This window comes from Papio anubis, chromosome 17, assembly GCF_008728515.1.
Source record: "Papio anubis isolate 15944 chromosome 17, Panubis1.0, whole genome shotgun sequence".
Taxonomy (NCBI): Eukaryota; Metazoa; Chordata; class Mammalia; order Primates; family Cercopithecidae; genus Papio; species Papio anubis.
In genome coordinates this window covers 44,555,599-44,583,334 of record NC_044992.1, presented here as the reverse complement: position 1 = coordinate 44,583,334, position 27,736 = coordinate 44,555,599, and the positions used below count along the sequence as shown (strand labels likewise).

Below are 27,736 nucleotides of genomic sequence, written 5' to 3'. Positions count from 1 at the left end.
TGAAAACAAATTGTGTTCCTTCAAAACCATGAGTGTTCTGTGGTAGTGGGTTAAGCATATGTGTCTTTTGATTTTATCAATAACACATACCCATAACCCAACATCCTCAGCTTCGTTTTTATCCTAAGAATCCATCCTTAATATAGAAGCACAAAAGACCTGAAGTCTCTTTAGCAGCTAAGCCACAGTAAGTGGCAACAGAGCAAAGTGGGAATTCTGATACAAATTAAGGCAGCAATCCTTCAAATGGCCTCATGATTCTAAAAAGGAGAAGAGGATTTTAAAATGCCAAATTGTCTTTTTACAAACCTTGCAAGATCGATGTATTCCCCCTGAGTCAGATCACCATTATACATGCATCACTTGAGAGCCTATCTTTAAAAATGAATGATGAAATGTCATTTTCAGATCTGTTTATTTACTATGCCACTGGGCCACTGGACTGTGATAAGAACACAGAGAAAAGGAAATAAAAAGAAAAGAGCCTTTCCTGGGTTTGGAATCACTTTTTAACCGGTTCACCAAACTGTGGGCAGAAGTCATCTTTCTAAAACACAGATCATGTCACATTCCTGCTTAAGTCCTGTAATGGTTTTTTATTACCTACAGGATGAAACTCAAACTCTCCAGCATACAAAAACTTTTAAGTGCTTGGTCTCTTCCTACCTTCCAGTTTCATTTTCTCCCAACTTTGTCACCTCCCAGTACTCCAGCAATAATAAGGAACAGACTCTGTCCTATGGAACATGCCATGCACTTTACACTGCAAGGTCTCTGTGTATTTTGTTTTTCCTGTTTGGAACTTCCTCTCTCTACTTCCAGCTGCCGAACTGGGAGTGCTCCTTCAATTCAAATGTCACATCCTCTTTGAATCTTTGATTCCCCCATGTAAAATTAAATACTCCCTCTTCTGTGCTTCAATAGCATTTTCTAGAACATTTTTATAGCACAGTCTTGGCTCCCAGGGACCCTAAATCTTTTCCTCAATGTGCTCCATTCTTGCCACTTTGCTTGGGTTTCCTTAAGACCTTAGGAACAATGTAAAACTGCTAGAATCTTTGAAAAAGCAAATAGAAAAAGGGCTATTCCTGGGAAAAGAACTGTAGTTGTGGACCTGGGTACAAGGCAATAGGGAGGAGGGTAAAAATGGATCTTGCATTCATAGGAAAAGAGATGACACCATGGAAGAAATTAAGTGAACAGAACATTATAGTAGCCTCCATCTCCTGGGTTCAAACAGTCCTCCTGCCCTCAGCCTTCCAAGTAGCTTGGAGTACTTGGTGTGCACCGCCATACATTATAGTACCTGGATTAAAACGGGGAAACAAAGAAGTTGCATATTAGATTCTTCTTTGGTACATATAAATGGGGAAACAAAGAAGTTGCATATTAGGTTCTTCTTTTGTGCATATAGCTGTGCACGTAGGGGGATGTGCCAGGGTTTGCATGGCAATTGTCTAGGTAAGAAGAGTAAGAATTAGATTGAGAAGGAAGGCTGGGCATGGTGGCTCACGCCTGTAATCCCAGCACTTTGGGAGGCTGAGGTGGGCAGATCACAAGGTCAGGAGTTTGAGACCAGCCTGGCTAATATGGTGAAACCCTGTCTCTATTAAAAAAAAAAAGCAAAAAAAATTAGCCGGTATGGTGGCGCACACCTGTAATCCCAGTTATTTAGCAGGCTGAGGCAGAATTGCTTGAACCCTGGAGGCAGAGGTTGCAGTGAGCCGAGATCGTGCCACTGCACTCCGGCCTGGGCGACAGAGGAAGACTGTTTAAAAAAAAAAAGAAAAAAAAAGAATTAGATTGAGGAGGAACTGAAACATGTGAATAGCTGAGCCCCATCACAAGATTGGGCCATTCTTTTTTTTTTTTTTTTTTTTTTTTGAGTTGGAGTTTCACTCTTGTTGCCCAGGCTGGGGTGCAATGGCGCAATCACCGCTCACTGCAACCTCTGCCTCCCAGGCTCAAGTGATTCTCCTGCCTTAGCCTCCTGAGTAGCTGGGATTACGAGTGCCCACCACCACACCCAGCTAATTTTTGTATTTTTAGTAGAGACGGGGTTTCACCACGTTGATCAGGCTGTTCTTGAACTCCTGACCTCAGGTGATCCAGCCACCTCAGGCTCCCAAAGTGCTGAGATTACAGGTGTGAGCCACCGTGCCCAGTCCTGGGCCATTCTTTAATCAGTTGTTGAACTGATATGGAATTAAGAAGGATCTTTCCCTTAAATATACACAATACACTGTAAGGAGTGTGGTACTAATTATTTATTTTCTGGAAGCCTAAAGAAAAGCTGCCAGTGGGAAATCTGGTCCCTTTCATAGAGGGCAGTGCAATTCATTATTTGTATACTTGTTTCTCTTTTTATCCCCAGGGGCCTCGCACACGCAGTAGGTACCCAATAATGTTTTTTTTTTTTTTTTTTTTTTTGAGACGGAGTCTCGCTCTGTCGCCTAGGCTAGAGTGCAGTGGCCGGATCTCAGCTCACTGCAAGCTCCGCCTCCCGGGTTTAAGCCATTCTCCTGCCTCAGCCTCCCGAGTAGCTGGGACTACAGGCGCCCGCCACCACACTCGGCTCATTTTTTGTGTTTTTAGTAGAGACGGGGTTTCACCGTGTTAGCCAGGATGGTCTCGATCTCCTGACCTCGTGATCCGCCCATCTCGGCCTCCCAAAGTGCTGGGATTACCGTGCCCGGCCCCAATAATGTTTGTTAAACGGAACTGAAACCACTTCTAGCCTAATAGGACTTGTGATCTAGGAATGCAATATGGAAGTGAATATTTGTTAGTCAAACCATTTTCATTTAAGTCACTGACAGTAATTTTTGTTCTTCTTTAATCTTAGGGTTGGTATCATACAAAACAAGAAAGTAAGAAGAGGCAAGGAAAGGAGGATTTTCCCAAGAGAACAAGGAGGAAGTGGGGGTGCAGAAGTTAGCTCGTATGACAGCACTGAGAATGAAAGATAGAGGACCAAAAAGGATTTTGGAGAAAAAATTAGAATAAATGCCATGAACCTCAACTGGAGAGAAATAAATTTCTCTCTCTCTCCTTCCTTCCTTCCTTCCTTCCTTCCTTCCTTCCTTCCTTCCTTCCTTCTCTCCTCCCACTCTCTGTCTTCGTTGCTTCTTTCCCTCCCTCTTTCCTTCTTTCCTCTCTCTCTCTTTCTTTTCTGAGACAGGGTCTTGCTCTGACACCCAGGCTGAAGTGCAGTGGTGCAATCACGGCTCACTGCAGCCTCCATCTCCTGGGTTCAAACAATCCTTCTGCCCTCAGCCTTCCAAGTATCTTGGACGACTTGGTGTGCACCGCCATACTTGGCTAATCTATTTTTTATTTTTGGTAGAGACAGGGTCTTACTATGTTGCCCAGTCTGGTCTTGGACTCCTGGCCTCAAGCAATCCTTCCACCTTAGCCTCCCAGAGTGCTGGGATTATAGGTGTGAACTACCACACCTGGCCAAGAAATAAATTTCTGAGTCACATGTTACAGCCTGATTGGCACACCAATTCTGTTTGCCTTGGACCTTATCTATCTCCAGAACAGGGTTCAGAGGAAGCCATAAACAGGCAAAGGACTGAGCCAAATGAAGAACTGATTACTCTTTAGGAAAGAGCTATTGATTCCAACTTCTGAGCTATAGACTTTGAGTGACTGAGAATTTGGCCACTGATAGTGTTTCCTCAGTCTTGTTCTTTTATTTCTCTCCTGGAGAAATGGCATTTTCTTTTTGGACTTTTACATTTAAATTGGTTTGCATCCTGTGAGCAAACATCCTATGTGTGTCTGAGCATTTAATACTGTTAATGGTGAAGGCTACATGGAGATTAGTGTGACAGACTCCTGATGTCTCTATTTTAGTTACCATCCAAAGCAAAAGATTTAAGGAGGATTCAAATGATAACAATTTTGCCCTCTCTATGTCTCTCCAGTAAAAGACATTCAGATATCATCAGAGTACTGCATTGAGAAAACTTTAAAAGCAAACACAGCAGAAAATACAAAAGAAGACTTAGGAACTAATTACCATGATTCTCTGGGGGTATTTCAGGGTGGGTGATCTAATGAGAACTCTCACACCCCATCAGGAAGAACTTGATGGGAAAGCAGTGATCTTAGCAATGTGGCTTTGACCTGGTATGTATTATCTCCTGGTCAAAGGGCCACTCCCAAGCCAAGCCTCACCCTCAGACAGCTCCATGGGTGTCCCTGTGCAGCAGTATGGGCTCAGAGACAGAAAAATGGTGTTGGCTATGATAAGTTACCTTTAAGGCAAAAATCACCCTACCTTAAAAAAGAAGTTACAAATTCTAGATTTAAATCTTTCTGGATTCTTCTGTTTCATCTGACAAAACTCAAGCAAGTTTGAAGTCAAACTTTGCAAGCAAAAAGAATTAGGAAGGGAAAATGAGGGTGATGTTTCTAAACCCAAAATTTTCCAACCAAATCACCAAGTCTGTAATTGCAAAATAAAAACACTAAATCTCAATATCTATTTGCACAGCTCATTAACTAAGGGCTCACACTCAGCAAACGGGGAAAAAAAGGAAAAGAAAAAAACTTCAGTACCAAACACATTTGGAAAGTTACTATAGAGACCTATATTTCCCTTGGATCTAAACTAGACCCCACCACATTCTGCGGCACTGTGGTTGGATGCATCTATTTGTCTGTCTGTCTTTATTGCTTATTTAGCAAGTAGCAAATCGGGACAAGGCAAAGCATCTTTTGTCAGACCATGCGGGAGAGAGAAAGAGAACATTTCTTTCCCCACTGAACATTACGAACGTTATGGCAGGCACTCGACCTGCTCTGCTACTGGGACAACATGATTTACAATGTGAAAAGGGAAAACCTAAATCACCAAGTAATGAAAACATTAAAGTTAATGCATCACAAGTGAGGAATTTATTACCATTAACTCCAATAAACAGTTATAAAACACTCGTCCTTTCCTGTCCATGCACAGGGACACAGACACTGGACTTCATTAAGCTCAACTTTCTTTTCTTCTTCACTAGACCAGTCATGTGTGTTTGAACCAACCACCATTTATTGTTAAGTGGACTGGCTCATTTTCCAGGACTGTAGAAAGCTGAAGGCACATCCATTCTGCTTCACGGCACTTGGTATAGACGGATGAAATAGCAAAGTTTAGAAGACATGCAGTTCGGTATTGCTATATAAGTTTATTTAAGTCTCTAAAATGTATGTCTGACAAAAGAAGAGTAGCTCTTTCGAGCAGCCCTCCTCATAGGCAGGTATATAAGTAATAATGCCTGGTGAGGAGGGTGGCATATTGGATGCCAATGCACGTCAGGTGCATTTAGCTGAATAATTTTTCGCTTGTTATTGTTTGGTATAGCACCTTGGAAGCCTGAGATGGAAACCCATTTCCTTCTATCATTTTTCTCTGTCACAGGGGCAGAGAAGTTTATTACCTTAAGGTTGTTCCTGAACAAAAGAGGCTGCACATATTGGATGGCTAAGGTAGATTGGTTCCAGATTCATTTGTTTTCAAGGAAAAAAAGAACTAAAGTGTCTTTTTGAAAAGCTACTTCTAATTGTGGAATTGCCTGGGTGTTACAAAGCACATAGGAGAGGCAGCATGAAATTCAGGCTTCCCTAACCGAATAGTTACAACAGTAACACGATAACAGTAATACTTTACATTTGGATAACACTTTATTTAGTGTTTATAAAATGCTTTCACATATGACACCTCCTTAATTCTGATCTCCTTCATTCAGACAGAAAGATCTCACCATTCTAGCCTTCCGAAGCTGAAACAGGCTCACACAGTTGGGAAGAAGAAGAATGAAGACATAAACTCAGGTTTTTTTTGTTTTTGTTTTTGTTTTATGAGACGGAGTTTCACTCTTGTTGCCCAGGCTGGAGTGCAATGGCATGATCTCAGCTGGAGTACAATGGCGCTATCTGAGCACCTCCCGGGCTCAAATGATTCTCCTGCCTCAGCCTTCTGAGTAGCTGCGTTACAGGCATGTGCCACCACACCCGGCTAATTTTTTTTTTTGGATTTTTAGTAGAGATGGGGTTTCACCATGCTGGCCAGGCTGGTCTCGAACTCCGGACCTCAGGTGATTCCCCGGCCTCTACCTCCCAAAGTGCTGGGATTACAGGTGTGAGCCACCGTGCCTGGCCAAAACTCAGGTATTTTTAAGCTCCAAATCCAGTTTTTTTTTTCCTTTTGTTTTGGCTACATCATGCTATACATTTTATCTAATGTTATGTTATAGTCCTAACTATAAAGTCAAGATGAAGAATGCTTTAATTCTATATTTCTCAGTCCAAATTCATGATTTTTAGGAACCCCATTCTGCTAAGAATCGCTACAGTAACTATACTACTAAATGGAGCCATTATGCCTGGGAGTTGTCCAGGATATTCAGCCTTAAAATGTGATCTGATCGTTGGCATTACCAGAGAAGAGACAGGCACCTGGGCTGTATGAGGTTCACAGGGATGTTTAGCCCCAGACATTGAGTGTGACTACTGGACTTCTATGGGTCAAACTGTGTAGAGCACATGAAAGGAGGAACAAGAATAGCTCTGATACAGAATCTGAGCAGTACATCCCACATTACAAAAGCTAAGAGTTCCTTAAGACCAACTACTAAAATGTTGTATGATTTAAGATGGTAGAAATACTTGTCAAGGAATCAATTTCTTCCTTCCTTCCTTCCTTCCCTCCTTCCTTCCTTCCTTCCTTCCTTCCTTCACAGGGTATCACTCTGTTTCCCAGGCTGGAGTGCAGTGGCTTCATCTTGGTGCACGGCAGTCTCCACCTCCCAGGCTTAAGCAATCCTCCCACCTCAGCCTTCCGAGTAGCTGAAACTACAGGCACGTGCCACCATGCCCGGCTAATTTTTGGATTTTTTGGTAGAGATGAGGTTTAGCTATGTGGCCTAGGCTGGTCTAGAACTCCTGGGCTCAAGAAATCCACCTGCCTCGGCCTCCCAAAGTGCTGGGATTACAGGTGTGAGCTACTGCGCTTGGCCAAGGAAATCTTAAATAGAGCAAAAAGATCAAGAAAAGGAAACCAGAAAAGATAAACAGTATTAGAACACAGAAACAGAGGGAAGGACATTATCAAAGAAATAATAACATTTCTCAAAATGATAGGAATCTTTTGATTGAAATGGTCCTCCATACACCCGGCATATGAAAGAAAAGGGACTCATATATTGGAAATCACAGTGATATTTCAGAACAGAATTCATAAAAAGAAGATCCTAAAACCTTCTGAATCAGGGGGGAGAAACAAGTCATACAAAGAATCAAGAATCAGAATGGCACTGAAATTCTCCACAGCAACAATGAAAGCTGGAAGCCAGTGAAGCAAAGCTTTCCAAGTTCTAAGGGAAAATGATTTCCATTAGCATTCTCACACCCCAACTAATAGTTAAGTGTAAAAGTAGAATACAGAGGTTTTCAGACATTCAAAGTCTCAAGAAATTGACCTCCCAGGCATCCTTTCTCAGGATGCCACCACAATATGTGCTCCATTAAAATGAGTGAGTTTCACCAAGAAAGAAGGTGACATTGGGTCCAGAACGTGGTGCTCTGATGAAGGAAAGGGATGAAAGGGAAGTCCCAGGATGACAGCTATGCAGGAGGCCTGAGAGCAGCCAGTCCAGAGTGGGGAGGAGGATGGAGATCTCCAGGAGGAGGAGATTCTCCAGAAGCACAAATGGAACTGATGAATCATCTGGTGTGTTTGACCATGTGGAAAATTACAATTCTGCAAAGTTTGGAAAGAATTCGGGATGGTGACTTAGAAAACTATGCAAATGAAAAAAGTCAAGGCATTTGCCAACTCTAGGAAAAACAATAATTTTTTTTACATTTACTGGTTTATTATAAAGGATATTACAAAGGATATAGGTAAAGAGATGCATAGGGCGAGGTATGGGGAAAGGGGTGTGGAGCTTCCATGTCCTCCCAGGCTATGCTACCCTCCAGGAACCTCCACGTGGTCAGTTATCTGGAAGCTCTATGAACCCAGTCCTCTTGGGTAAAAAATGAAGAGGTATTTTTTTTATTACCCCTTGGTATAAAAAATAAAGAAATAAAATTTAATTATACAATTTTATAAGGGTTGACAGTAAGTAATATTTATGTAGTTAAATAACATAAATGCTAAATATTGATTAACTGAAAATTATGATATAACCACACTGGAAAGATCAAGAATGGGGAATTGATGGCTGGGATGGAATGGGAAAGCTAAATCCTCCCCTACCATAATAAAAAATCAATAGATAATGTCTGAAATTGATAAACTAAAAAAATAGCTGTATAATCGTATTATTTAGAAGTGTGGAAGAGACACATCAGAATAGATGAAAAAGTTAATTTTTAAAAAATGGAAAGGGGTTGCCTCTGGAAAGCAGAACTCCAGGGCAACTGCTTGTAGTATTATTTGATTTAAAAAAATTTTTTTTGGAAATGGGGTCTTGCTATGTGGCTGAGGCTGGATTCAAACTCCTGGGCTCAAGTAATCTTCCCACTTTAGCCTCCCAAGGGACTACAAGTACACACCATTGTGCCTGGCTTTGTTTGATTTTTAAGAACTATATGCATACATTATTTTGATAAAAATAAAAATAGAAAATTTTAAACATAGTTTTTCAACTATTTCACAGTAAAGCCATGTCTCCATATTTATATAATGATGTCCATTCTGAGTGGCTGATTACACAACATTCCTAAGCTTGATATGAAAGTACATGGCAAAGGAATCCAGAAAAGAAAGAACAAACCAGTTTAGAATAAAGAGAAACAATGCTATTAAAAACACTTGCACAAGTTGGGCATGGTGACTCACGCCTGTAATCCCAGCACTTTGGAGGCTGAGGCAGGCAGATCACCTGAGGCCAGGAGTTCAAGATCTGGCCAACATGGAGAAACCATCTCTACTGAAAATACAAAAATTAGCCGGGTGTGGTGATGCATGCTTGTAATCCCAGCTACTCAGGAGGCTGAGGCATGAGAATTGCTTGAGCATGGGAGGCAGAGGTTGCAGTGAGCCGAGACTGTGCCACTATACTCCAGCCTGGGCAACAGAGGAAGACTCTGTCTCAAAAAGAAAAAAAAAAAATTACACAAAGTTATATCTGAATTAGATATTGTCTTAAGAATACTTTAATAATCTGTAGTCTTTATGCAATTTTAAGACTCATTTACAATTCTAATATTGTACTTTATACCATATGTCTAATTTGCCTAAGCTCTTCCTACATTGCAAGGGGACCCACAAAAACAGGAGGTCTCTTTCCACTGGAAAGCTGCTTTATTTCATAAGTAATAAAAGGTATGGAATCCCATTATGAAATTTGGGGTCAGAAGCCCAGGGTATAAACTTGGGTTGCAGTTGACAAAGTATTATTGTATTACTGGGCATGACCAGAATTTGATCAAGTACCTGTAGATCAAATCAAATCAATAAAAATTTATCTGGAACCTACCACGTGGGAGGTTTTGTGCCAGAGAGCACAGAATTCCTAGAATGTCCTAGAATGACTTCAGATCAGCACAAAGACAGAGACAGCACAGACATGATTTTAATTTATAGGGTTGGAAAGGTACAAGGCTATAAAATAGGACACCTGTTGTCTTGCATTTATGTTAAAGGTTTCACCTTTTTAAAAAACAATCAGAAACACATAATCATTAGTCTTGACATAAATTATACTTTAGATTGGGAGTGGAAATCATGTTTTCGGAATAGGAAGGGAAGGAAAAGTAAAACCAACTGCATGTAATTTTTCAAGTGGAAACAATGGCAATATGAAGATATATGGGCATCAGACCCACTGGTAGAGGAAGGAGGCTGTGCTCTCTTACCTCTTACGATGTCACTCCTGTGACCTCTACCATTTGAAATGCTTTGAGTCCACCTTGCCCAAGGGACCTGTGAGCACCAGGGAAAGGGATGAAGGATGCCTATGCCTGACCTCACCTTTACATTGTCTAACGACTGAAGGTATAAATCAGCTTTCCCCTTGAAGACCCAAGTGTCAGTAGCTCATGTGAAATGCTGGAAATATTAAATGATGTCCCTGAGGGTTTTATTGTTACTCAGTTTTCTCCTGTAACTGGGAGAGCTGTTCACATGAAGGATACTCTCCCCCAGGACCTCAATTTGTATATAAAATGAAGTATGAAACTCTAACAACTTCTTGCCAGCTTAGAAAGAAAATAAACAATTAGGGGAGGCTGCACTTAGCCTATTGTCCTGTTTATATTTCATTTATCTCTTTGACTATTTCTGGTGAACAGTTCACACCAACAAAGGTATGATAACACTCTTATTACAAATTCTTATTTCCAGGGCAATAAATCTTTGATAGTTACAAAATCTCCATAGACAATTCAATGTGTTTTTATAATGGACAAGAACAAAAATTCTTCCTTTTGTCCTATTTAGCAGAGGGAGTGTACTAATAATTAGAACTGAGGGGCGAGTGTCTGGATGCCAGGGTTCCATGTCTAGCTAGGACTTGGGCCTGTATCTAAATCTCCCTTCCAGATTATTTCTGCAGAATTTACAAAATCTATGGATGCTTAACTCTCCTAATATACCTTGATTCATTAATCCTCACCACTACCTCTATAATAAGAGTAATTTTCTATAATAAGAGAAATGACCATTTTTCTTTTGATGGAGAAATTCAAGTGATTTGCTCAAGCCTCCTAGTTAATAAGTGGACAAGGCAGGAACAGAAGGAATTCTCATGGCAATCCTTAGCGTTAGTCTCTCTATATCTCAGTCTTTCCCCCTCCTCTTTCCATCAAAAACTTGAAGTAATGCTACCCAAAGAATACAGTCCTTATTACAGAAACATTCTTATACATTTATGTAGAGCTTTAAAATTTTTTAGAGCACATTCGAACCTCCTATTTAACTTGGTTTTTATGATAGTCCTATTAGGTGGGTATTTACAGAGTCTGGAAGGAAAGGATAAAAATAATAAGAAACAAAACAGTTGAGAAGAAAAGCCAGTGAAATATTAAGGATTGCCTAAGACATTGTAGAATCTTAATTACCCCAGATTTGTAAAAGCTGGCCAGATACATGAAAATATTGTTTAGACTGGCCGTGCCTGGGCTGTAATAGGGGACTGATCACTAAATGACTCTTTGCTCTGTGTTCTAAGATTGGATTCCATGTATGAAAGGATATTCAGAAGAGTGTAATGTGCTCTTTTAACATGAGCTCCCTTGCCATTTAGCTATGGCTGAATTAGGGGCAAACAGCGCTGCTTCTCCACAGGTAAGAGAAAGTGTGAGGGCTGAAGGTGATTTCAAACAGCAGATGAAGGAAAATGAAGAAATAGATACTTTCCCCCTCAGAAGTCTAAAACATCTTCTGAATCAGGCCCAGTTGTTTTGTTGTTGTTTTATAAGTAGAATTGGTGCTGCTTACATGGTATGTGTTTAAGTGAACTGGAAAAGGGCCCCTCTTCCAAAATATCTTCTCAACTGACTTCTGTAATTCCTGAAATTCCATCATTTGGGGCCCATTCCCTTAGATTAAAACATTATTCCCCATAGAACTACAAATGCCTCTGGGAGAGGTAGCACATTAATCAAGGTATTCTCATCCGCAGTGTGGTAACAAGCTAGTACATCAGAGATCACTGGAAGGAGGAGGCACAGAGCTCCAGCTCTCCTAGGGATAAGGCGCAGCTGTCGTACCTATGCGGTAGACCACTGAGCGGAGGTAGATAACTGATAGATGTCAGGCAGTGATGCTTATCCATGAGGTCACGTGAGTGTAATTGACAATATTATACTGAGCCATTATCAGTCATCAACACCTTGGAGCAGTGGTTCTTAACCGTGGCTGCACATCAGAATCATCTGTCTACCTTTAAAAAAATGTAGATTCCTGAACTGCACCCCAGATATACTGATTCAGGATTATCTGGAGTGGGGCTGAGGCATGTTTATTTTTACAAAGTTCTATGAGTAGTTCTGATGCTCATCTAGGGCTGAGAACCACAGCCTCAGAGTAAATTTGTATGTTAGGTCCTTATCATCCTGATGGCTTGCTGGAGGGCCTTGGTGAGGTGGGCCCAGGGAGGTGCCCAGGTGGAGGGCCTGGACAGTGAGTATCAGAACAAGCATGAGGGGCAAGAGAAGTGCTATAAGCACCAAAGTAACAAAAGGTGACCTGGAGAAGAGCCAATAATGATCCTTCATTATTACCAAGACTAGAAGAAACTACATTAATCAACCAATAAAAATTAGGACTTCTGCATAACACCATTTAAGAAATATTAAAGAAATTATTATCTGTGCTAATATAACTCTGGCTTTAATCATTTCCATGGCTGAAGAGGCCACTTGTAGTCATTTCATCACTGTGGTATCTTTCCCATTCTATTCCTCATAGTCTCTTCCTGAGTGTTACCCTACTCAGTTTGTCCTTGGCTACCCCCCAAAGGAAGTCCTTACCAGATGTATCATTAGGATTAGTTTAGCCAGTGTGACAGAAAACCCCAAATAATAGAGGCTTTAACAAAATAGAAGGTAATTTGTCCTTCATATATAAAAAGACTTGGGGGAGGCATCCCAGGAATGGGAGGGCACTTCATGCTTCTCGTTTTTTTTCCCGAAAAAGTTTTGCATCTTGGTGATCACATTTATTAGAAGAGTTCGAGAAAAATAACAATGTCATTTAGCTTAAGAAGTTATGAATTATCTAGGCTGGGTGCAGTGGCTCATGCTTGTAATCCCAGCACTTTGGAAGGCCAAGGTGGGAGGATGGCTTAAACTCAGGAGTTCGAGACCAGGCTGGGCAACAAAATTTTTTTTTAAAAAATAGAAGTTATGAGTTGTCTGCAAATCAACTCATTTCAGGAGTGGGAGGATTTCTTAATATCAAAGTGTTTGCTGGCTTCTCTTTTGAATGTCCTGAACATTTAAAGAGGTAACTTTACAAAGTCTCTTATTTTCCATATGGGATAAATTGTTTCAGCCAACTCTCAATGGAGTGACAACTAGGACAAAACATCTTCCTGGAAAAAGAGCATTTGAATATTCTGTTTCATTGATTTATGTATCTCTTATATATGATGGCTTCTTCCTCAATTTCTGTAGTAGTCACAATCCTTCCACATCTCCCAATAACATATTTAAATGTAGATCATAAGCATGTAATCTCCCTAGAAGCTCCTGGTAATCTCTCATTTATCCATAAATTCATTTATCCAGGCCGAGCCTGATAAGATCAAGGGGCTCCTCTATGGTGTTGGTAGTTTGTTGCTGGTCTATGTTGTCCACCATGTTTAAAATCCTTTGCCCTTTCCTCTTCGGGCTCTTTCTATCTTTATAAAGTGTGTCATTTGTTCATCATGGTCCAAACTGGCTCCAGTTCCAGCCAGCAGGAAGGAGGAGAGGGGCAACACAGAGAGCATCACCCTCCCTCTACCTGCTTAAGGACACTTGCGTGTGGCCCTTAAAAGTTGACACATTACTTATACATTCCACTAGCCAGAACTGAAATCACGTGGTCAAATCTAGTTGCCATGGAGGTAGGGAGGCAGGGAGTTGTTCTGGGCAGCCATGAACCTGGTATTGGGGGCTAGCTAGCAGTCTCAGCCACACCAGTAATGTTGCACACAGCTAAATAGGTATTGGCAGTCACCTTATGAACCTAGAATATCCCACTGGAAAGAAAGCAAATGAGTACAGTAAGGGAAGACTGCTTAATTCCAGGTGTTGGGTAATTCGTGGCGATTAGAGGAAAGTGTTTTCCACTAATGAAGAGTGAGAATTTGTTCAAAGTAGTTATCTGTGGTCCAAGAATCATAACAGAGGCCTCAAATAAATGAAGTGTCGGTTTATCTTTTGAAAGGTTATGTTTCCTCTTGGAATTATGTGATTCAAAAGTCCACCTCTTGCCTAATGAAGGACTGGGATGCAGGCCTTCTTGTCCAAGTTCCTGAAGTTAACTTCTGTAACACTTTCAGGAGCAGAACAACATATAAGACCACTGGAGTGTGCGCTAGCTGTTAGTGCTCACAATAAGTAGGAGAAATGTTAGTACTAATTTCACATCCAAATTTGCTTAGATGTGCTTAAAAAGATTCTGATCAATGAAAAGGTATACTTTCCCCTGACTCTAGGGCTCCAAGTGCATGAATGTTACAGATAATGCTGTTCTAGATGCATGTGGTATAAAATACAAATAATCTGTTTGAGTCTATGGCTATATTTGGATTGCTTCACTGACTAGGATGATTTTAAAAGCAAAGCACTGTATCTTTTCCAATCTGATCTGCCTAAATCATGCAGTAGACTTATTTCCTTTCTTTGTGTTTCTCATTTGTCCAGCTGATTGAATTGTATGGCTATTTAGTTCGGTTAGATCGAGGAACATGGTGCTAAGGAGGTGAAGGTGACCTGGTGCTAAGGAGATGAGGTTTTATCCCTAAGTGGGTTGACTGGTGTGTAGAATTCAATTCTGTTCCATGTCTAGTTGACTGCTTCTCTACCCTTGGCTAGCTATCCTGAGGGGATGCATGCTTCTCAAAAAGGGGGCTGAACAGGAAAGAGTGGATGCCTCAATAGAATTAAGCTGTACTGTTGGCTGGGCGCAGTGGCTCAAGCCTGTAATCCCAGCACTTTGGGAGGCTGAGGCGGGTGGATCACCTGAGGTTGGGAGTTTGGGACCAGCCTGACAAACATGGAGAAACCCCGTCTCTACTAATAATACAAAAATTAGCCGGGTGTGGTGGCGGGTGCCTATAATCCCAGCTACTCAGGAGGCTGAGGTAGGAGAATCGCTTGAACCCGGGAGGCGGAGGTTGCGGTGAGCTGAGATCACGCCATTGCACTCCAGCCTGGGCAACAAGAGCAAAACTCCGTCTCAAAAAAAAAAAAAAAAAAAAAAAAAAAAAACCAAAACAACAACAACAAAAAAAGGCTGTACTGTTGTAAACGCCCTGCAAAGGCCCTTATACAGAGTTGATGGGCCAGAAGTACCTCTATACAAAGATGAACACAAGAAATTTGGATATGAAATGGTCTCTCCAACGATAGGCCATTCCACTATGACCTATCAGCTTGGAGATTGAACTGTGGCATCAGGAATGGAAAAGAAAGCTGGTGTGGCAAAAACAACTGTCATATTCACAGGATAAAGTTTAGGGCTCTCCACCTTCTGCTTCTTGCTTGATCTGGGTCACCACATTCTGCCTCCTATTTCCAACCCACCTCAGTGTTTCCCACCCCCAGGTGAGTTATCACTATGTGTTGAGGAAAATCATCTCCGTAACAGGAATGATATTTGCCACTGCTTTTACTTATTCTCGATAGAAACGTTATTTCTCGCCACAGAGGAAGACTTTTTTCCCTCTTATCGAAATCTGTCAGTCTATCCACACAACCTGGAGAACAAATGTGTTTTTTATCCCTCTGTGAACAAACACAGCTCAGCACCTGCACAGCACTCAAGGGTGGCCAGACCTCATCCTGACTCTGAGCCGGCTGCTGCTCTTGGAGAGAGAAAGTAAAAATGATTGATTCTACATCTTAATTAAGATAAACAAACAAAGAGGGACATCAAATAATGGCCCTGACAGTTTGAAACAAACTGAAAGTACAGCTTAGCATTTCATAAAATAAAAAGCGTTTGATGTGAGGATGGCAGTTTAATAATTTGTAAATATCACTGGCTTAGCATTATAGCTAATCCAAATATTTTCATTTCTCATCATAAGTTACCCTCTGTTGATGGCTTGTCCTCTTCAACTTACAGCTTTCACCCTCCAGCCTTCAGCAGAGGCAGAGAGGAGAGGAACAGAAAGGATCACAGGTTCTCTGTGGAATGTGAATTACAGCATCAACTTCCTTTATACTTTCTGATTCTGAATATTCACTACAAAATACCACTGACCAACCCAAAGGATGTATTGCCTTTTTCTTCATCTCCTCTAAAACATATCAAACTTTAATTACAGCTTTCTATTAGCTTCTGATTGTTTCTTCTTCTTTAATTTTTTGTAGAGATGGGATTTTGCCATGTTGCCCAGACTGGTCTCAAACTCTTGGGCTCAAGTGATCTACCCACCTTGGCCTCCCAAAGTGCTGGAATTACAGGCATAGGCCATTGTGCTGGGCCTGATTGTTCCTTACTTAAGAGAAGCTGAGCTTTCTCCAGTTCCTTTTTTTTTTTTTTCCTTTTTCTAAAATTAGAGGCTGGGTGCAGTGGCTCACGCCTGTAATCCCAGCATTTTGGGAGGCTGAGGCGGGCAGATCACTGGAGGTCATGAGTTCGAGACCAGCCTGGCCAACATGGTTGTAAAATTTTGTAAAAATACAAAAATTAGCCAGGCATAGTGATGCGTGCCTATAGTCCCAGCTACTTGGGAGGCTGAGGCAGGAGAATTGCTTAAACCTGGGAGGCGGAGCTTGCAGTGAGCTGAGATTGCGCCACTGTACTCTAGCCTGGGTGACAGAGTGAGACTCTGTCTCAAAATAAAGTAAAATAAAATAAAATAAAATAAAATAAAATAAAGAGATGGGGTTCTACCATGTTGCCCAGGCTGGTCTCGAACTCCTGGGCTTAAGCAATCCTCCTGCTTCAGTCTCTCCTAGTGCTGGGATTACACGTGTGTTACTGCACCTGGCCTCTGGTTCTTAAATTGTAGAGAAATAAGAAATTGAACCACCATACCAACTGTAATGCTCCTACAGTACTGTTTTTATATCATAATGAAATAGTTAGCTATAGATCTATATCTAAAATGTGTTTTACTGCTCTAATGCCCTCTGAAGAAGGGTAGCTGAAGGGTAGGGGTATTCTTGTTAATGTCTATGTCTACGCTTCCTTGGGTGGGTATGGAGGAAGACAAGCAGAAAGCTGTGATGATAATGATAAAAAGATAAAAGTAGAAACCTCTATGTTGGCCATAGCCTTGTGATTTGGCTTTTGTGAAAAATATTCGGAGAAATAGTAGGCAATTTTAATGATTGATCTGGAATTCCCAAGGGTGCAAGCCATAACATATATCTGCAAAAGCTGAACTGAAGGAACACCATTGGGCAGACAGAGGCTTTGGGCTTTTTAAAAAGGTATGTAAAAAGGGAAGGGCGAGGATGCAGACCTGTCAGATCAGCCTGCTGTGAGATATGACTCTGGACTCAGGATAGGACCATTTTCTCATGGCCTCCCTATTCTTTTTGCTGATGTTCTTAATATATATATATATATATATATATATTTTTTTTTTTTTTTTCCTGCTCTTGGATGATACCAAGTCCAGGCTCGAGACCACACTAGATGGACATGATAGGCGGGGGCCCACAGAGGGAAGCTGCAGTTCAGAGAATTCTCCACAGGGAAGCAGTATGAGATCAGGGTTTAGATAGAGGGAGCCCCAGCATCACCAGCTCTCCCTGGTTCTGATTTGAGACAATTTTCCTCCTTTCCTTTCACTGTGTAAGAGAAGCACCAACAGGGCAAGCTCACCTTTCAGGAGAGCCCCTGAGCCTAATTGCAATCCTTTTACTCCCTTTACTCCCAGGCCTGTTCCTCCTCACTTAAACAGCTGGCTCTCGGCATACTGCTTTGTTTATTCCACCTCTGACCTATGCATTATCTGAAGGATGCCATAAGGGTTCAAGATGCCCACCTTTGTGAAATGACCTCATTCTGAGCTGCTGGGTTCACACCACTGGCATAGAGGGGAAACCTGCAGAGGGAAGCTTAGCAACACATCACACACATGTTGTTCTTGGCAGTATGAATTCTGGTGACTTTTGACATTTCTTAAAAAGGAGTCAGTTACATCTTCGGTACTCTGAGGAAAATGGTGCCAGCTACAACTTGATCTTGTTTGAGTTATAGGAAGCAATACAACTTTATAGACAAAACTCTGAATAGAGAGTTTACAACTGAGATTCTATCTTGAATCTATCTTGAATTCTATCTTGAACTCTATCTTGACAACATCCATTGATAAGAGTGTGTGATAACTGTAAAGCCACTATTTATCTTACTTGCTTATGAAATTGAAATAACATATTGCTGATAAGTCTTAAGAACTATGTATCCTATGTCCACTTTGCACAAGCACCCAATACTATGAATATATATATATATATATATATAGAGAGAGAGAGAGAGAGAGAGAGACAGGATCTCACTCTGTTGCCCAGGCTGGAGTACAGCGGTACAATCTCAGCTCACTGAAACCTCTGCCTCCTGGGATCAAGGGATCCTCTCACCTCAGCCTCCAGAGTAGCTGCGACTACAGGTGAGCACCATCATGCCAGGATAATTTCCGTATTTTTTTGTAGAGACAGGGTTTCGCCGTGTTATCTAGGCTCATCTTGAACTCCTGAGCTCAAGAGATTCACATACCTTGGCCTCCTAAAGTGCTGGGATTACAGGTGTGAGCTACTGAACCTGACCTGACTATTCATAAGAGATACAATTTTGGCCTTTCTTTTGTCAGATATTCTCTAGAATACGTGTTCTTTCATGGACGGATTGGCAAATATTATAAGTATCAGATTTGAAACTGTCTAAGAAATTTAAATGTTGAAAATTCTTCTAATATAAGAAGCAAAAATTCCATTTTCAGCATTTCATGTGTTGAGAGTGAAAAGGGGGAATATAAGAAAGAACTGAAGTCTAGATTTCCTAAAATATATCTCAGGTAAGCCTCTCTCTTATCACATATATATTTTTTTTACCTGAAATATTTCAGAACTTAAATGTTTTTGTCAAATTTGAAAAAGGTGTGTAGTATTGACTTCTTCATACTGATCTCATTTTTATTTTCTTTATAGTCTGTCCAAACCATTTTCAAGCCCCTTAAATCAGTTACCTTTCTTCTAGGGACAATCAATAGAAAGCAAGCAAAAAGAAAAGACAGTGAGACCTGCCCTCTCAGTGGTCTCCTGGGTAACTTTGCCTCCCAGACAGGATGATGCAAAGATGAACAGAACAGGGGTTTCTGAATAGATTTCTAGTAGGATTGCTGTCAAGATGGGATCAGCTGTAATGGTGCCAGATAAAAATTGCAGGAGACCGAGATGAGTGGATTGCTTGAGCTCAGGAGTTTGAGACCAGCCTGGGCAACATGGTGAAACCCCCACTTCTACAAAATACACACAGATTAGCCTGGCCTGATGGTGTACAGCTGTAGTGCACACTACCTCAGCTCAGGAGGCTGAGATGAGAGGATAGCTTGAGCCAAGAGGTCGAGGCTGCAGTGAGCTGAGACTGTGCCACTGCACTCCAGCTTGGGTGACAGAGCAAGATATTGTCTCTAAATAAATAAGAAAAGGTTAGGTAAAGGTAAAAAACATATATGGAGCCCACTGCAACATCTCTGATCCAAGGCAAACTTGTTAAAAAAAGATTTTAACATCTCAAACTACCTTCAAGGCTAATAAAGGCACCAAAATGGATTATCAGACAAGGATTTGAGGTTAGAAAAAGGATGCCAGTGCTGACTGACTGGTAAGCTATTGGACATAAATTAAAAGGCTACATTATGTGAAACAGAGGGTCACAGCATAGGAACATCTTGAAAAGCCATAGGTGCACCGATTACATTTATCAAGATGTTAGTGAAAGCTTTGTGTATGGCTTGTTTTTGCAGGTCATTTGTATGAGATACTGTTGGATAAACTGATTTCATAGAGGAGGAGGAAGGTACTAAGTATCACATTGTGTTAATGTGCCAGCTTGCCACCTTTGGGATCAAATTTGGTGCAGGGCACAAATGAAATGAGTTTGGTGGCCTCAAGCTAGGCTACCACTAATATTTATCCTTAAACAAAATCCCAAATCATTTGCTAACAGCTAGGATCAGAGATCTGGGGCTGAGACAGCAAGAATGTTGCAGGTCAGGAGGAAGACTGTTGGGTTAGGGAGCAGCCGTTTCCTCTAGGTCTCCAACTTGACTTCAGCTTATGTTACCAGCTATCCCTTCTCATCCCTAAACACTGACATTCACACTGATTTTACAACCTCTTTTTGCCTGGCAAACCCAACATCAATATTCCCAACAGTATTTCATGAAACCTCTAGTTATCAAAGTCCTCATCACTTAGTCAATTCTAAGAATAATAATTTCATAAACACTATGGAAAAGGAGTCCTATTGTTAGACTGTAACTGTCCTTAGCAAAATAATGGAACTTGGTTGTTCTAGTGAATTCTAAATTTAAACACTGCTTGCTCTCTCTCCACTCAACGAAGAGCTTGTGTGCTACTCTGATGAAAATGCAGAGAATTAGAAAACAATGACTGTGTGAATGACATTTACAGAGATCTCATACTGGAAAGGGCACATTTTATTGTGACTCTGTGTCAAAAGTGTAGTTTCATCAGAGGACAGGAGGCAAAAGAAACAGGCAATCAATATTTGGGCCTCTAATATCTGAACTGAGAAAGAAAATCATTATCCTGTTACTTTTATTGTAGGGTGACGCTTGAAATATTGCACCTTGTTTCCATAATAATTCAATATTTTGGGGGTTTCAGATTGTTAAAAAAAACCCTCATGGGGTGGCCATGTGAAATCAGAACATAAAGTAGAAAGGAATAAATGCACACACATTTTACAGTGGGAATAAAGAGAAAGGCAGATTGAGAAAGAGAAAAAATATAACAACATAATTTCCTATTAGTATTTATCTAATAGTATATGTTTAATTTTGGAATCTCTAGAATTAACCTTAAAGCGTTCTTTGCTTCCAATTTTTTGAACAAAACACACAGATTTCCAATAGAGAAGAGTCCCCTCAATATTAATGAGGTTACTTGGGCAGAATTTTTATCTCTAGATTTATTGAAAATTGTATTCCATTGTTGAGAAACTAAAACCAAGGTGGGAACTATGTGGAATCTGACATTTGATTTTAAAAGTCAGTTGTACTATTCACCTCTCATTGGCGAAAAAACTGGTCACTGAACTTGAACTTCTTGCTGACAAAAAGAGAGGAATTATCATGCACAAACCTTTTTGAAACTCTTATATGTCCACTCTCAAATAAAGCACCAGTTCTGCCTATTTCTAATATGACTGTTTATTGGTTAGTATTTTCAAAACACTTCAAGGCAATTAAACACCCCCCTCAAGATTTCAGCATCCAATTTAAAAGTCTCTCTGAATACGTATTATGGAGAATAGGGTCATGTCAGTTATATGTTAGTTGCAAAAACAAGTACAGTTGTCCTCAACCTGACTTTCATACTTTTGTGTGTTGGTACCATAACCCAGTTATTTAAATTCTGGGTTTTTTCCTCTTAGAATTATTATTGATGAGATTAGCATTATATAATCATAAAGTCATTACCTGCTTTTCTAGGTTGTCTGCTGCAGCCCCACGGAGAGCTAAGTGGGTCCTTAATGAACAAGAAAAGGTTATCTGGCTGCATACGGTGTCTCCCAGTCTGCTCTGGCTAGAATCTACAGCAGCCACAGATAACAGTTCAAAGTCATGCAAATGAGGGCTAGGCTACCACTTTGTTCCTCACAGAGTAGATGTTCCTATGATTCACTGGCAAACATACAACGGCAGTAGGAAAAAAGGATATTTTCAGAGACCTAATCCCTCCAGGCAGCTGGTTTATTTCAACTGAAGAAACTACTATGGCCACCCACCAGAATTGCTAAAATTAAGAAAAACGGACAATACCAAGTATCAGTGAGAACGAGGAGCAACTGGAATTTTCACACATTGTTGGTGGGAGTACAAAATGGTACAAATCTGTTGGAAAAATGTTTGGTAGACTCTCCTAAAGCAGAATATGCACATACTCTCTAATTCAGCAAATCCTCTCCTCGATATATACCAAACAGAAATGCCAACATAATGGTGCTCCAAAAATCTAAGATTGTTCACAGCAGAATTATTTACAATGTTTCCAAAGCAGAAAAAGAACCCATAGGTTTACCTTCCATAGAATGAAATAAAATGAATAAAGGAAAAACTATATAGTAATGAGAACAAAGGAACTATTGCTACATGCAAAAATACGGACAATCCTCACAATTATAATGCTAAATGAAAGAGTCCAGACACACAAAAGTATACATAGTACGAATCTGTTCATATGAAGTTCAAGTATAGGAGAAATTAATCTGGTGATAGAAGTCAGAATAGTAGTTATTTTGGTGGAGATAACTGGGAAGGGGCATTAAAAGAAGTTTCGGGCCAGGTGCAGTGGCTAACGCCTGTAATCCCAGCACTTTGGGAGGCTGAGGTGGAAGGATCACTTGAGGTCAGGAGTTTGAGACCAGCATGGCCAACATGGTGAAACCCCGTTTCTACTGAAAATACAAAAGCCGGGCATGGTTGCACATGCCAGTAATCCCAGCTACTCGGGACGCTGAGGCATGAGAATCTCTTGAACCCGGGAAGTGGAGGTTGCAGTGAGCCCAGATTGTGCCACTGCACCCCAGCCTGGGTGAAAGAACGAGACTCCATCTCAAAAAAAATAAAAAATAAAAAAATGATAATAACAATAAAAAAGAGAGAGAGAGAGAAGCTTTAGAGGTACTGGTAATGTTCTATATCTTGATGTGGGTAGGGCTTACATGAGTGTGTTCACTCTGTCAAAAAAAAAAATCACTGGGCTGGACACGGTGGCTCACGCCTGTAATCCCAGTACTTTTGGAGGCCAAGGCAGGTGGATAACGAGGTCAGGAGTTCCAGACTAGCCTGACCAATATGATGAAACCCCTGTCTCTACTAAAAATCTAAAAATATAAAAATTAGCTGGGCGTGGTGGCGTGCACCTGTAATCCCAGCTACTCAGGAGGCTGAGGCAGGAGAAGCGCTTGAACCCGGGAGGTGGAGGTTGCAGTGAGCCAAGATTGCGCCACTGCACTCTAGCCTGGCTGACGGAGTGAGACTCCGTCTCAAAAAAAAAAAAAAAAAATAAATAAATCATTGAGTTCTACATTTATGATTTGTGCATTTTCTGTATATATGATGTATTGCAATAAAAAAGTTGACAAAAAACTATCAATGTAGTTTGTTACTAATTAATGCCTTTGTCAACTTCTCAAACACTAGGAAACAAAGGAAGAATGACTACAACAGTTTCTCCTTGAGTAAAGTTTGCTACAGAATTACTTTTTAAAAATCCTAGATAAATTACATAGGCAAGGCTAAAAGAATTTGTATTTCCTAGCCTGGAGCTCATAAGGCTAAATGGTGTTTTGGTTTAAACCTTCGAGTACTGTATTGTGCATTATATCAAATGTTTCATAAGGAGGGTACTAACCAGCTAATTCTGTTCATGCAGCAAGAGAAACTGGCTTAAATTAAAACAGGAGCAATTTCAAGAAGTTAAATAATTGTGGGATCAGAATTGGTGAGTATCTTTAAGAAATCCACAAGATTGCCTGCAGTCTCTTTCAGTTCTGTTCTCCAGTTCAACAGTGGGATGGTGGTGTGGTTTAAAAACCTGTCCTTCACAGAGAGCACTGCATATTTTAGGGCTCTTGCCCTAAACTCACTTATCAATACTGAAACATCCCTAACTAAATTTCTCTGTCTAGACGTCTCTGTTGCCTACTCTCCTGATGATAAAGGAGGGAGAAAGCCCAATTGGTTAACCTCTATAATTTGTAGTCATTCTGTGATGAAATATGGTATGTAAACATAAAGAATTATTATTATAGTAAACCCAGTCAACCACAACCATGGTGGTTGGTGGTGCCAGAAATGTCTAAGGGGTAACTTGGAACTCTTACCACTCTCTCAGAAATTAAGTTGCTACAGTTAGCTACAGAGAAGTAGAGGGAACCACAAAGAGCCTAAGCATAGGGAGCTGAGGTAAAAGGAGCTTGGTCTAGAGGAAACCCTAGGCAAATATGATGAAAAGGGTTCCTCGAGCTAATACAAACCAATAATAGTTTTAGCTATCATCTAGGATTTTCTAGAAGTTATTTTCCATTAATTACTCTTCCTTCATACTCCTACACTCTTTCTGCCTCTAAGAAAAACCGTGTTCAAGAGATATTGATGAACTGCCTTGGGTTTTTTGTTTTGTTTTGCTTTGCTTTTGTAGCTGAAAAATGTACATAGCTAAAATAGGAGATGCATATAGAAGAATATATATATATATTTTTTTTCCGAGACGGAGTCTTGTTCTGTCACCCAGGCTGGATTGCAGTGGCGCAATCTCGGCTCACTGCGACCTCCACCTCCCGGGTTCAAGCAATTCTCCTGCCTCAGCCTCCTGAGTAGCTGGGATTACAGGCCCCTGCCACCACACCTGACTAATTTTTGTATTATCAGTAGAGATGGAGTTTCACCATGTTGGCCAGGCTGGTCTTGAACTCCTGACCTCATGATACGCCTGCCTCGGCCTCCCAAAGTGCTGTAGAAGAATATTTTTAAAGCTTCCTAAAATGTCCTCTTCGGGCCGGGCGCGGTGACTCACACCTGTAATCCTAGCACTTTGGGAGGCTGAGGCGGGTGGATCATGAGGTCAGGTGTTCGAGACTAGCCTGGCTAAGATGGTGAAACCCCGTCTCTACTAAAAATACAAAAATTAGCTGGGCGTGGAGGCAAGTGCCTGTAATCCCAGCTACTTGGGAGGCTGAGGCAGGAGAATCGCTTGAACCTGGGAGGCAGAGGTTGCAGCGAGCAGAGATCATGCCATTGCACTCTAGCCTGGGCAACAGGGTGAGACTCCGTCTCAAAAAAAAAAAAAAAAAAAAAAAAAAGAAAGTCCTCTTAAAAGGTGCATGGTTTGAAGTCAAGCTCTTCAGTGTTAAAACGCTACCAGATTTTAAGCTGAATTCCTGTGTGGTTTTGGAGATGCTGGCATTCTAAAAACTGCTGATTCTCGCTTGGTAAATGGAAATTGAGTTATAGCAATGTAAGATAAAAATTATTATGTGGAAATTTAGGGCCCTTCCAATTTCAGGTTTCTAACTTCTCTGGAGTGGTTTTCCGACACAACTAAGACACTGGTGCTCAATTATGAGCAACACAGCAGTTCTCTGAATTATGTGTCCGCTCCCTTATATTTTGGACACTTTCCTAGTTGCTCCTAAATTTCCACATTACTATCATTATATGCTGTGCAGTGTATGAAAAAGCCCTTTTGGCATCATCTATGAACTGCTGAAAACTGAAGTGTGGGCAAATGTTGCATGTGGATATGTATCTATGTAAACCAGGCCACAGAAGTGGTAAATCAGTCTAAGCACAGAAATGCCTGCAAATTTCCATCAATCAAGTCTAGAAGAACTATCACATGTATCTGAAAATAAGCAATTGTTGAAAATAAGCCAATTTAACCAGTTTTTATGAGCTCATAGTGACCGATGGTTAACAGTTTGCTTGGGGTTATTCACTCAGAACTTTACTGGCATGTTCTATGACTACAAGTACAAAGTACCAAGGAAGAGCAGATGTGCATGGCACTGTATGTGAGAAGTATGAGAGGAAGAGCAGATGGCCTCTAGCTGAATACCTGAAATTGTTAACTAACAATAAATAAAGTATATGATTAGGTACCAAAATAAAAACCTACAGCTCAGAGAAGGCAGTGTGTATAGACTGTGGAGAAGAGTACCTTGAGCTGAACTCTGAGAGATGGAAGACAGAGAGAGAGAGAAAGAGAGAGACAGAGGAGGAACTTTCCAGAAAGGAAACAGCACAAGCAAGAGCTTGAAAGTCTACACTGAGTATAATGTGTTCTTAGCCAACAGTAACTTGACTGATGCCTGGAGCTTTTGTTGGATATGTAGGTGAGGGTGTATTCTAGGAAATAAGCTAAACATTTATCCTATGAGTATAGGACAAACTCTGAAAGATTAAAAGTCAGGCTAACAAGTTCTAATAATCTAGTTTTCCCTAGTTTCCCTCATTCCAATTTCTCATTATGAATGCTGAAATGAGCAGGTCCTTTAAATTGGAGAGACTAGGAGGTCTCCTCAGCTTTGCAGAGTTATTGAAAGTTTTCAGTCAGGAAATGACATAATAAAGCCAGTGTTTTCTAGTGATGAAGATTATTTAAATATAGTTGCTCTATAACTATTCTTCTATTGACTGAGCTCTTCCATTTTTCAAATAGAATAATAATTCTTAACAAAATAAACTGGTTTTTGCCTTAGATTCTTTCTGGAACAATGTGGTATCATATCTATGCTTAGTTAATGGATAGGAAATGTCATCAAATTTAAATTTTCTCTTACACTTGTGTTATTTTACCACTTTAGGTGGCCAAAAAAGAACAAATGGTAAATAAATATATTAATGGAAAATTTTGGAGATCACTGATCATCCTTACTTCAAAAAGCCATACTTAGTGGCCTTTTGGGGGAGGGGATATGGGTGTGCTTCTGGCTGAGAGTTTATATTGTATATATATAATGTGGTCATATTTTATGTCAGTAGAGTTGTTTGTATGATGGAATTAAACATATATTGAACGAAGTTTTGCCAAGTGTACCAGAACACATTCGAGAACTACTGCTTTTACATAGCCATATTGAATCTATTAAATTTCAACAGATTTGGAAAGGACTACAAATAACTATAGAGTGCAGAAATTTAAATTTTAATAGGGAAGGGCAGTCTACTATGGCCTCTGGTTCATTCATGGTAAAGTGAAATAGAATTTGTATTTCTAGTATGTACATGCAAATTCTTTAAAGTAAAATAGTATATTTCAATATGCTTCTCCCTCACTAAAACTGATTTAGAGATAAATGGGATTGAATAAGTTAATGGCGGTCCCATAGAGGCTCCCTGTATTCCCAGCTCTTGGCACACACAGTAGGTGCTTACTCAACACTTTAAAAATCAATGAATTAAAGGACTGAATATAACAGGGAGTCAGAGATTTTAGATCTTGTTATTGATTTTGCCACACATTTATTTATCAAGTAGATTTGGGTATATAGGCTTTCTGTGCTCATTTTTTCCCTCTCTGAAATCAAGATGATAAAACTTCTTTTACAGAAATATGGTGATGCTTGAAATACTGTGTGTGAAATGATTTGCACTCTTTGGGAGAAAAGGGTCTTATAAATAGAAAGCATTGTTCAGGTTACCAACAGCATTCAAATTTAATTTGTACCACATGGATTATGTGGAGGGCCCATGACCTCAGTAATGAAAGTTGCTGAGCCCTAGATGCCCATGGAAAAAAAGCTTTTTCTCCTGGTTTTTCTAGCTACAAGAATGACTGCTGTTTCCTCCGCCTGTCTGTCCTAACTATGATGCACTTATTTTCCTCAGCCTCATCTCAATTCCTTATTATGAATACTGAAACCAGCAGGTCCCTTAAATTGGGGAAGGTAGGAGATGCATACATCTGAAAGTGCAGTAATAAGGGCTCTGGACTTAAGAATGAAGAGTTGAGAGAGATGAGTAAAGAACACTGACTAGGACGTGCGAGAAAAGACAGATCAATCCCAACGATTCATCATGCCAGGAGCTGTCCAAATAATCAAAGGTATCAGCCAGGGTGATGTATAGCTGATGTCACTTGGTGAGACCCTTAACAAGGCGGTTAGTACAACAGCTGCTGCTGGTCAGTGAGTAGCACAGCACATGCCAGGCCAGGGCACAGGAACATAGACCATCCATCAGCGACCCAACCTAATGGCTAGGCTTATTAGTAAACATTCTCTGTGGCTGACAGCCTGTAATGGTACAGGATGTTCCCCTACTGTCCCCCAAATAAACTGACCCACCTGACAGATGTGTGAAAT

The 27,736-nt window shown here is 40.5% G+C and overlaps 1 protein-coding gene and 1 pseudogene across 19 annotated transcripts in view; both read right to left on the bottom strand.

The window, feature by feature from the left end:
- Positions 1–27,736, bottom strand: part of SKAP1 (src kinase associated phosphoprotein 1) — a 302,157-nt gene that overhangs the window by 67,137 nt on the left and 207,284 nt on the right. The window lies entirely within an intron of this gene.
- On the bottom strand, positions 9,041–14,716 carry LOC108582635 (annotated as a pseudogene).